This window comes from Crotalus tigris, unplaced genomic scaffold (genome assembly GCF_016545835.1).
Source record: "Crotalus tigris isolate CLP2741 ecotype Arizona unplaced genomic scaffold, ASM1654583v1 scf7180000017576.4783729, whole genome shotgun sequence".
NCBI lineage: Eukaryota > Metazoa > Chordata > Lepidosauria > Squamata > Viperidae > Crotalus > Crotalus tigris.
The window spans coordinates 4,608,165-4,620,538 of record NW_024096487.1 but is presented as its reverse complement, the minus strand read 5'-3'; the positions used below and the strand labels follow the sequence as shown (position 1 = coordinate 4,620,538).

At 38.8% G+C, this 12,374-nt stretch overlaps 1 long non-coding RNA gene across 1 annotated transcript; it reads left to right on the top strand.

Moving 5' to 3' along the window:
- The first annotated feature begins 873 nt into the window (after positions 1-873).
- LOC120315679 lies at positions 874-10,323 on the top strand. Its single transcript, XR_005558745.1, has 5 exons — positions 874-1,012; positions 2,279-2,302; positions 7,361-7,408; positions 8,924-9,121; positions 9,910-10,323. It is a non-coding gene; the product is annotated as an uncharacterized LOC120315679 (long non-coding RNA).
- The last annotated feature ends 2,051 nt before the right edge of the window (positions 10,324-12,374 follow it).

Below are 12,374 nucleotides of genomic sequence, written 5' to 3'. Positions count from 1 at the left end.
TAGCGCGGACCTTGTTAACCCGGGCGACGTCCGAGCCGGTATGGCATTCTGAAATTTACGTCTCACCATATTTTGTATGGGAGAGACACTCTTTGTCTGACTCCTCTGATGAGACCTGTCCAGTATGGTTGAACCTCTGGCATAGCTCTCATCTTCCTCAGAGTACACAAGCCCCACAACCACGTCAAGGTAGTGCCTCACTGGGGGCTATTATTATTATTATTATTATTATTACTATTATTATTATTATTATTATGGATCATCACACAGTCAGCCAAATGTTCAGACTGGATTTGGCATTTTGTCTACCTTTCAAGTCTATTATTATTATTATTATTATTATTATTATTATTATTATTATTATTATTACTATTATTATGTGGAGTAAGCAGGTATTTTCTGCTATCCAGATTCTCCTGCTATCATCTCTCTGCCCAACTCACCTCACAGCGTTGTGGAGGAAAAAGAGGAAGAAGAAGAAGTACCAGTATGCCTGATGCTTTGAGTTATTTATAAAAATATTGGATATAAATAAGTAAATACATGCATGAAATAATTTTAAAAGATAATTGAATGATGGGACAAAGTCATTAACAAAGTTTTAAACTACAGGTCACCTATCAGAAACTCTCCACTTGGTTCATGAGATGGTGACATTTCATAAATACGTTCTTGCAAATCAGGCTTATTATTGTAAAAATCGTGCTAAAATGAAGAAAAGCTTCATGTTTGGCTCAGTTCTGATAGGTACTTAGGAAAGAATTCATTATTTGGCACTACATCATTTCTTGTGATTAATGAATCCTTCTGACTTTTCTCAACAGATAAGGTAATTAGAAGGCAGCCTCAATTGCTGCTTTCAGTTTGGGCAGTCTGGCTTGTACACAAACATCAATAAGGAACTACCATTCCTACTCAGGATACAGTACTTTCATACCCTGAACTGACTAAAATGAAACTCTCTTTGATGGGTGCTGTTTTGTTGATTTCTGTACTCTGCACAAATGTCCAGGTGAGATGAACTCTGCAATTTAGATAAAGTAATTTGCAGGATGATGGGGAAACCCTGTGGGTTAATCCCAGAACTACACTGATAACTCTTGAGTCCTACTGAAACTTTAGATATAACAAATATGGTTATGTAAAGCTTCACTAAGAAGAACCAGTTCAGAACCTAAATGGAATTATCTTCTGAATTAAATTGGACAATCCCACTGGATACCAGAATTTTTCAGAGTTATTTGAAGTATTCAATTAAATTGATGATGAGAATTAAATCAATTATTCTATTCTGACCAGAAGCTTTATTGCACACTCTTAATAACAAACTTGAGTTTTATTGCTTGCAACAAAAATTAATCAGGGTCACACATTGTATTAACTTCTGAATATTGCAGATTTTAAATTTTAAGGAAACTAGCATAAACGTACAGTAGCCTGTGTGTCTAACATTTTCCATGTCTGATATTGAAGCATATGTAATAGCTTTTTGCTATTTTTATAGAACAGATATGCATAATCAATGTTACATGTTTTCCTTTGTATTTATTTCTTGCGCTTTAAGTGAGCTTATAATGAGTATAATCATATGTTAGAAGAATGTTTCACTGGCTAAGTTCATAACAACATTTAAGTAGGTAAAGCCTGAGGATCTTCATCGATGTGATATGGAATATTTTGTTGGTTTAATCTTGGCTGGTTCTACAGGTGTCATCCTAACTTTTTAAAAGCTCACCTGCAAATATCCATTCTTTTAACCAGCCACCTAAAGTCGCAGAACACAGAAATATAGAATAACCACCTGAATATCTTTTGTAGGAAGTCCCACATAGAGCAGTGAACTCATTTTATAGCTATGGGTGATGTCACAAAGGCAGGGTGTGTCTCCCCAGATCTTGCAAAATCTCATCCAGGTGGATCAAAATATATCTTTATTTTAGTTATTTTGGGAAAATTCAGCAATGTGGGCTATTTTATTTGGTGGATTGCTGGCAGGTGGGAATTGCCAAGCACACACATCTGGATTCTGAGGAGAAAATGGTAGGAGAAGTAAATTGCAAGGGAAATTAGAGATTTGTGGAGAAGGTGAAAATTCTCCTTTCCCAGAGATTGAACTGGATATAAATTGTCTTTCTTTCTTTGAAAGAAGCAGGTCTGGGGATTTCAGTGGACAGATCAGGATGTAGCTCCTTAATCTGGATATAGCAAGGCAATTGTGATTGAGTAAAATAAAATGGTTTGGAAATACCTTTGAATATTCTGTTTTTCCCCCTCATAGGGTGGTTGACTGAAAAACATGTCAGTAAGTATAGACAATTATTTTATTGATTTAATGATTTGGGCGAGAGATGAATGAGCTAAATGTCAACTACTGTGGTGCAAGTGATACAGTGAAAAAAATGGATTAAAAATGCAAAATTCTGTTGGTACGATCATGAGATCAGAATCCATATTCTACCTGCTTTTAAATTTTATGCAGGATTTCTCTGCAAAATAGATGATGTTAACATTTGAGGATCTAGCAGAACAATACGTTTGTCATGAGTTTCTAAGCAAAAAGGCAAGTTAATAAAAGCACTCACTAGTGTTCTATTCCCGAGTAAAATCAAAATCTAACTAGGAAATTACAATAAGAGCTGGTGAAATGTTTTTCTAACCTTCCAGTATGATATGCCAGGATGTGCCAAGTCCAAGCCTAGAGACAACACATCAAACTCCAGTTGAACTCAATCCTTTATTTGATATATCTAATGGACAGAATTTTGCCTAACTTTCTAACCTATTAGATTTTATCCTGAGAGATTTCCCTTCAGCTCAGGAATCTCTTAATTCAGATCTCTCTCTCTCTTTGAGAAACCTGTTTTGCCAAAACTCCCCCCTCTGCTCCTGAAAGTGCATATTCCATCATAAGATGAATGGTATATAGTCCTGGCTACAGGAAGCCAATTTCATGGTTAATATTAAAGCAACAAAAATATCAACAATTTCTACTATACTCCATAAATCCTAATGGGAACAGTCCAGGAAAATCTTTATCATTTGATTCTGCTCCATCATTTTTTTTCTGCATTTTCTCTGTAACTGGTATAAGCCTTATAAAATGATATTTTATCCTAAAGCTGATAACTTGTATATTTGAAACATGTCTGGTTTCTTTACATAAATCATGGAATGCAGATCCTTTCACTTGCCCAGACTCTGCACTTAAAAGAATCCTCTTTTAAAAATACTCTTCAATATTTGAAATGATCCGATGCATCCAATTTTTTTTCATAAAGAGATTTCTTTTCCATCACAAAGGTGCTCTTTCACAAGGCAACTGGACCTTCCTGTTCAGTTTCTTGGATGAAAAGTGAAACATCTTTGAGGAAGAAAGAGGACAGTCCGGTTGCCTCATAAAAGAGCATCTTTGGGCTAACTATGACCTGGATGACTGAGAATCTCCATAGACATTCCTTTTCCATGTTTTGGGGTTTCGGTTCCCAATTGACATCAATGAACAAAAAAAAGCACATAGAAAAAGAATGCTATCTTCATAATAAACAGAACAAATTAGAAACCTCCAATAGACACTCACCCCACCTCCACAACTCTTAAAATCATTTTCAACAAATAGTGGCAATTTTAGATGCAGGGCCCATATGTTTACCCATTCTTGTAGGAAATATTGGGGGAAGAATTCCAGACCTTTTCCCTTTCCTTCTCCTTGGGGATTTCTAGAAGATAATCCGTCTGGTTGTGCAATTACTATTGCGATTAAAAATTCTGCACCTTTATTATAACATAAATTGTAGACGGACATATTATGATCACAGAAAAAGTTGTGATGGCAGAGGGCAATTGCCATCATTTTAGCAGCATGTTATGCATTGCATTTTGCCATTGAAAACAGGAAAAAGCAGAGTGGTAAAACAGGAAAGGCAGAGAATAAGCATTAACCCTTTGCCTCCAGGAAGAATCAAGAATCCTACTGCCTCCGATTAGGAGCTTGACCCAAGAATTAAACCTAAGGCATGGAACTGTAGAAATTGCAATCGCTCATTTGTAACTGAGAAAGAATAACAGGCCCAAAGTCACTTAGAAAGTTGCTATGCCAAAAGTGGACAGAGTGGTGTCCCTGATCATCATCCAACACTTTAACCACCTCACTATGAGCACTCACAGACAGGGTGACCGAATGCAGTCTTTATGTCCCAAGGAAGATCCTAGTTATAGAAATTTACATTTATTTGAATTATTTAGCTCCCCTCTTACCTAGCAATTTGAACCATTTTGTCTTACTTATTTAGCAGATCACAACTATTATTTTCTGTGGGCTCTACAACCACAGTCATCCTGGATCTTGTTTAGCCAAACACAGCTAACCACTCACGAGAGCCTTTCCCGTCAATTTAGTGATGTTGGAAGTGTCTGTTTGGTGGAGTGTAGCTAGAGAAGGTGGAGATCCATATTTGTCTCTATCAACAGCCAAAAACTGAACACTTGTAGATGACTCACTCTGTGATGAAATGAATTCAAGTGCTTCATAATTAGACCTGTGATAAAAAAACCCACTTAGTGGGGTTTTTTTGTTTATAAGAGCCTAGATGATTCCAAGTTATATGTATGCCATTTGGGAATAATCCAAACTCTTACAATATGCTGTGGAAGTCAGCTGTACCTTTAGATCTTTGGTATCCCAATTCCAAGCAGCCCATGGATGTAAAGCTGATAGGAACTGTATCCACCACAGTAGGATGGCAGAAAGAGACATGTCCTGGATCAGAGGAAAACTCATGTCACTTTTCTCTGTAGCACAACTATGGAAGGAGATACGTCCATGGGCTTTGGTATGATTGGTGGTGTCTTTTAATCAGAATTGTGGGAAACAAATGATGTGAATGACTTTATTTGGGTGGGGGATTCTGATTGATTCATTTTGCAGAAAGCTAAACCTAATCCAATCATACCCAGAAATCTACAACTCCTACTGCAGATTCTTTGATATCTCCCACCACTACTAAAACTGGACTAATTGCACCTAAAACTGCCTACAGTGGCACAGTGAGTATGAAAATGTGTGAAGATCTCATGAAGATCTTCATTCATTTGAAGGTGGGAAAGTTGGTTCTATTAACCTTAATATTAATATTTCCTTGTACTTTTGTGGGACTGAAATAACACCTGAATCCCTAGGGATGTATAATGTTCTGCAGGAACTAATGTTTAGGAATATATTGTTATTAATATTGGTATAATCCTCACAACATTTGTCTGGCAATTCAAGGCTGCTTAACTGTGGGTATCCCCTAATTTAATCTCCATAACATCATAAGATAAGTAGGCCTGAGGGAGAAGGATTGGCCCCAAATTACTAAATAAGCACTAGAGTCAGGTGGTAAATTGGAACACGTTCCCTAGCTCAACATGAGTCTTTCCAGTTCAACTCATATGCTTCAACTACATTAGACAACAAAGATTTTTCTTCCTGAACACTTTTGTATGTGTCTTATAGATTTTTGGCTGCTAATCATGAACATAATCTGTAATTTAGCCTATCATGTACCATTTTATAGAAACCTTCTGTTTTGCAATGTATATATTTCATTATATGATTTGCTGATTCTATGATTTGCTGATACTATGGAGATATATTATGTCACTAATGGAAATAGCATTTGTTACATGCCTCTCCATCACATAAAAAACTTCAAGAGAAGCTGTTTAGAGCAGGGGTCCCCAATCTGTGGGCCATGGTCCAGTACCTTTCTGTGGCCTATTGGCCACCGGATTGCAGAAATGGCTGGTGAGTGCACACACATGCACACGCTCCCCCACCACTTGCGCCAGCGTCCCTGTTTGCCCATGAGTGCAGGTGCTAGCATCCCTGTTTGCAAATGCACAGGGCACTAGCAGCCCCATTTGCACATGCGCAGGGATGCTAATGCCACTGCCAGCATTGTGTGGGCTCTAGCGGCCCATTCGTGCATGTGCACAGGCACTAGCACTGCCAGGAGTGTGCACAGCTCCATTTGTGCAGGTGTGCAGGTGCTAACGCTGCCATGGTGCACACAGCTGTGTTTGTGCATGTACAAATTTGCCTGCTCCTCCCTTTCCCTCTGGACTGCCAAACTGGAAAGGTTGGGGGCCTCTGGTTTAGAGAAAACATTTATTTGCTACTGTTCACTCTGAAATATATCTGCATGTTTAATGTATGCCTAGACACACAACTTTTCTTCTATTAAAGTGGTGGTGGAATCGCCAGCTGAAATGGAGATTCTTCCACTAGGTGGAGCAAAGAGACATCCTAGCTTAGAATATGTTCTGGGGAGGAAACATTTGAGTTGAGACCCCTAGGCCTATATCTGTCATTTCCCAAGGGAAGGCAGAAACTCTGGCAAGTTTCTTGTAACATCGGTGATCAACAATTAAATATCTACTGAATCTATCCACAAGTGATTCTCTTTGGTTGTGTCAGTCATTGAGGTTTAATTTTTAAAATAATTTGAAGGGATATTCATGGAATATATTTGCTTCATTATGAGGTTGCTGGTCCCTCAGATTTTCACAATGGTACTTCTGCCAGGAGACAAGTGTGTTCCACCAGATTTTCTTGTTTCCTGGTATCTTTCTTTGGACAGCAAATCAAGATTAAACCTAATGTTGAAAATAATCTGTTGATTTCAAGGTATCAGTTGACCTCCTGATGACAGCCTTGAAGATTAGAAGAATGGGCAAAGACATGTCTCAATATATACAGACATTGACTACTTCCCTAGTCTGATATCTTGTCATCATTTTTAAACTATAGTGACTTATAATATCTACTAAAATCATCCAAAGATAGCTTTGCCAGTGGAGGGAAATGTGGGCACAAGTTACATCACTGCAAAAATTGCTTGATGATACTATGAAGATATTTTATGTAACAAATGAGGATAGCATTTGTTACATGTCTCTCCATCACGTAAAAGACTTCTCGGTGCCACTTTGTGAGAACATGTTTAGATAAAATGTTTACTTGATGTTGTTACTCAGTAATATTTCTTGATCCTTAATACATGCCTAGACTCAACAACTTTGCTTCTAAGGATATGGTGGAACCTCCAGCTGAAGGGGAGGGCGGACACTAGGAAAAGTTCTGGCTCAGAAACTGTTTGGGGGAGGAAATGTCTGATATCAAACACCTATGTGTATAAATGCTATTTCAGAAGGGAAGACAGAAAATCTGAAGAGATTCTTGTACTATGGTGATCAACAATAAAACATCTACTTGGGCTTATCCATGAATGGTTCTGCTTGGTTGTGTCAGATAATGAATATTATTGTTTAAAATAATGTGAAGGGATTATACTTATTCATATATTTACTTATTTATTAGTTGGCTGTCTCTTCTGATCGATCCTATGGTCCTCCTCCTAGCAACCAGGTAAGTTTCATTAGATTGGATTTTCTTATTCTTTACCATCTTGCATTTAACAGCACAACAAGACTAATTCCTGGTACTGGGAAAAAATATGTTGATGATAAGATCTCAGTTGAGCTCCTGATGAATTACTTGAGGATCAGTCTTTCAGAAGCAGGGCATAAGAGAAATATAGTAATGTGAACACAAAGACACCTTGACTATTGTCTGCCACACTGTAGTATCTTAGCATCATCTATAAACTATGATGACATACTGTATCTATTAGATTCATCCAACTCTAGCTTTGCCCAAATGAAAAGAAATGTAGGCACAGTTTACATCACTGTAACTGTGTACATCACATTGATAATAGTATGAAGTTTTAAATCATCAATGGCCTTTGTTACATCTCTTCCCATAACATCAGAGACTTCTTTCCTGTAGCCACCTATCAATAAGCCATTTAGAGAAAATTATTTGATATTGTTTATTGGTTAATATCTCTTGATGCTTAATGCATGCCTACACTCAACAACTTTGCTAATGTAGATGTGGTGGAATTACCAGATGAAGGGAGATGCTTCCACTCAGTAGAGAAATCAGACATTTCAGCTTAGATTGGATATTCTTCTTTTTGGCATCTTGCATTTGTCAGAACATCAATATCAATCCCTAATATTGGGGAAAGTCTGTTGATTCCAAGACCTTATTTTTGCTGCTAAAAACTGCCTTTAGGATCAGTCTTTCAGAAGAAACACAAAAAGAAATATCTGAATAGGTGAATGCACAGAGTTCTCAACCAATGCTCTATTCTAGTATTTTGGCATTGTTTCAAAATTATGGTGCTGTTTCAAAGAGAGATCAAAGAGAGAAGCAACCTGGAATTAAGGAGAAACTTCCTGACAATGAGGACAATTAACCAGTGGAATAGCTTGCCCCCAGAAATCATGGGTGCTCCATCTCTGGAGATTTTTAAAAAGAGGCTAGCCCAGGGGTTCTCAACCTTGGCAACTTTAAGATTTGTGGATTTCAATTCCCAGAATTCCTCAGCCAGTTGAAGTCCACAAGTTTTAAAGTTGCCAAGGTTGAGAACCCCTGGGCTAGACAGTCACTTGTCTGAGATGGTATAGTTCAGGGGGCTGGACTAGAAGACCTCCAATGTCCCTTCCAGCTCTATTCTATTCTATTCTTCCCTCTGATTGTATCTATAGTCCTCCTCCTCCCAGGAGTCAGGTGCATTCCATAAATTTGATTTTCTTGTTCTCTGATGAACTTGCATTTGTCAAAACATTAAGACCAATTCCTGATACTGATGAAAATCTGTTGATTTCAAGATCTCATTTGAGCTCCTGATGACTGCCTTTAAAATCAGTCTTTCAGAAACAGGGGTTAGCTTTGCCTGTGACATATCTAGTATTATGCTCTCCAGTACTTGCTTTTTTAAATCATCTTTGCTGTCCGACCCATGTGGAGGAGTCTTCTCTAGCACCAAAGCATAAAAATAAGTCAATTTTCTTTCTGTCTTTCTTTTTTCAGGTCCAACTTTCACAACCCTAATTAGCTATGGGAAACACAGTAGAGAAGACTAAACTACATTTTGTTGCAAGACTGATGTCCTTGTTTTTCCACATTCAGCTCATGTTCATCACTGTTTAACTCAATGATGGCGAATCTTTTAGAGACTGAGTGCCCAAACTGCAACCCAAAACCCACTTATGTATCAACGGGTGCCAGGTGGGCATGGCTCATTGAGTGGGCATGACCCATTGGGTGGGCGTGGCTGTGGTGGTAATGGCAGACTGGGTGGGACTAAAAAGTTCAATCAATCAATTCCAACTTTGAGAGATCTTTTTTTTCCTGCAAGAAGTTGAAATTGATTGATTGATTGAAACTTTTTTTTTTTTTGCACACAGCGGTGGAGGCCTAAAGCAAAAAGGTTTTATAAAACCCAACTGAAGCCCTAGGACTGGGGCAATGGCACACCTGCCCAAAGAGAGGGCTCTGTGTGCCACCTGTGACACGTGTGCCATAGGTTCGCCACCACGGGTTTAACCTATAGGTCTGCTAGATTAATCCAACCCTAGCTTTGCCAAGAAGGGGAAATGCAGATAGAGTTTACTTCACTGCAACAATGGCCCGATGATAATATGGAGATTATTTTTGTCACTGATGGTGTAGCTTTTGCTACACATGTCTCCACCATATTACAATACTGAATCCTGGTATCGGGGAAAATCTGTTGACGCCAAGATGTCAGTTGAGGTCCTGATCACTGTTTTAAAGATCAGTCTTTCAGAAGCAGGACATTAATGATTTATCCCAATAGGTTTATATATAGCAATCATTCCTAAACAGAGCTGTTTGCACCTATGTTGGAAAATGGATGGGAGAATAAAATGTTCCAACAATGGCAATTATTCACCTTCCCTACACCATAACTTTCTGCAGTATGGCCCAGGGTTAGGGTTAGGGTTCCAGTTGTTAACACTTGCCGAATTGCTTATCTGCTTTCACTTTTCCAGGCAATGTAAAGCAAAGCATTTCTATGGAAAAATGGACTCTGGTGCCTAAAGAGGACTTTAAGATAAGTCACTTTCAGATACAAATATTATTCTGTATTACTGACATTGACAGTAATGGGAGGGTAAAGGCAAAAATATTAAAGTATTTGCTACCTTGATATAAGGGATGCATGAGAGTCAGTGGCATACTCTTTTAAGCAGATATTTCATTTTCACTCGTTTCTTCTAGATCCACCAACTGCATTTGCTGGGAATAAAACCAGAGCTGCCTCCCCTTTCCACACTTCATAATTTCTTCTTAATCAAGTATCAATGTGAAATTACAACTTTCTCCTGAGAAGAGCTCCAGCAATTATCTTTCTTTCTGTTGATTTGAGGGTACTTTCCCTTAATTGTGATCAATCTATAGGAATAAACATATATCACAAAGCTATTTTAAGCTATTGGTTGTTTTTTTTTTAAAAAAAAAAACAACTTCCCAAACTAGTCTTCAAATCCTTATGAAGTGCTAAAATATTATTCCCTCTGTTGCCATACCTCTTTGATCTAAGAGGAATTCCTCAAACCTGATTCATACACAAAGAAAAATCTATTTATTTTACCAGCAATGAGAACTAAGGAACATATCGAATTTGCAGTCAACTCCAAGCTGGGGGTAATAGCTAACACTTTAGAACAGGAGTGTCAAGCTCGCCACATCACGTGATGTGTATCACAACTTTCCCCCCATTGTCAGAGCTGGGGTGGGTGCAGTTTTGGCATGACGAATCCGGCCTGTGGGTTGGCAGTTTGATACCCCTGCTTTAGAAGATAGGCTCAAGATCTAGAAGGATCTTGACAGACTTGAACACTGACCTTTATCCATCAAAATGCAATTCAGTGGTGAGAAAAATAAAGTTTTACAATATAGAATAAGGGGTACCTGGCTTAAGAGCAGTAACTGTGAGACAGATCTAGGAGTCTGAGGGGATAGCCACTTAAATATGTTCCAGCAGTGTGCTGCAGTTGCCCCCCTCAAAAAGTCAGTCCTAGATTGCATCAACAGATCATGTGATCATTTGCCCATCCAACAGCCACTGCTGATAAAATGGCTTATGGCTATCAAACAGCTGCTGCCCATAAAACAAAATATGCCCATCAAATGGTGCCTGCCCATCAATGAAATGCTACCCATCAAACAGCTGATCAAATACCTTATGCCTATCATCATCCACTGCCCATCAAATGGCACTTGCCCATCAAAGAATTGCTGCCCGTCAAACAGCACCTGCCCATTAAATGGCACCTACCCATCAAAGAAGTGCTTCCCATCAAACAGCCACTGCCTATCAAATGGCATATCCTATCAAACAGCCACTGCCCTCAAACAATACATGCCCATCAAAGGACACCTGCCCATCAAACGAGACCTGTCCATCCAAGGACAGCTGCCCAAATGACAAATGGGAATGCTAGGCAAGAGGAGAGAAAGAGGAAGGCAAGATGGCTGCCTGAGAGCAGTGCCATTACAGACCTTGTGAGGAAGAGACTGAATAAATAAGTAGAGCCAAAGCCCAGGATTCAAATAAAGCAGCAGAACTAAAATATAAACTGCTCTAATTTGAAGACTCAACCAGAAAAGAGGCAGCAGCTGAGGAAACTGAGGAGGGAGGGGTGTTTTTTTTCCTTATCACAGAGTTGCATGAGGGAAAAGTTTACTCGTTTGTTCATTTCCTCCCAGTCCAAGACCAACTGACAGGATTTTAAAAAAGACAGCACGCATGAACACTTGCTGTGTAACGGTGCATACCTATGTAAAAGGAAGGAACCCTACCAAGTTTAAACTTCATGGAAGGCACAAAAATAGTTTTGACTAGCTAAGGCTATGAATAAAGATTTCTCCATGCCCAGATATTGATCAACCCCTTAGGAAAAAATACCTCAGTCTTCTCATCGTGTGTGGAGTTGATCAAGCTGAAGAGCAGGGATGTTAGCTCTGAGCATCAGTTCAGGTTCAGGGGCACTTGGAAAAGATGTGTAAAACACACTCAGCCTCTGTGTTAGAGCAGATACAGTACAAACTGGGTCTTCAAATGGCAGGTTGACATTCTGACCAGCTGTCACCCCAGGAGGAAAACGAACCTTCTTAATGGGGACGCTTTCCTCAGAGGGAGCCAGGATTTGGAGGGGGGAGGAGAGAGAGAGAGGTGAGGAAGCCAGCAGAAAAGGCAAAGCAAAAAAAGAAAGATTTGGACAGAACAGATGTAGAAAGCAGAAACAGAAAGAAAAGAAAAGAAAAGAAAAAGGAAGGAAGGAAAGGGAGGGAGGGAAAAGGCAAAGCAAAATGAAAGACTTGGATAGAATATATGTAGAAAGCAGGAAAAAAAGAAAGAAAGGAAGGAAGGAAGGAAGGAAGGAAGGAAGAAAGAAAGAAAGAAAGAAAGAAAGAAAGAAAGAAAGAAAGAAAGAAAGAAAGAAAGAGAAAG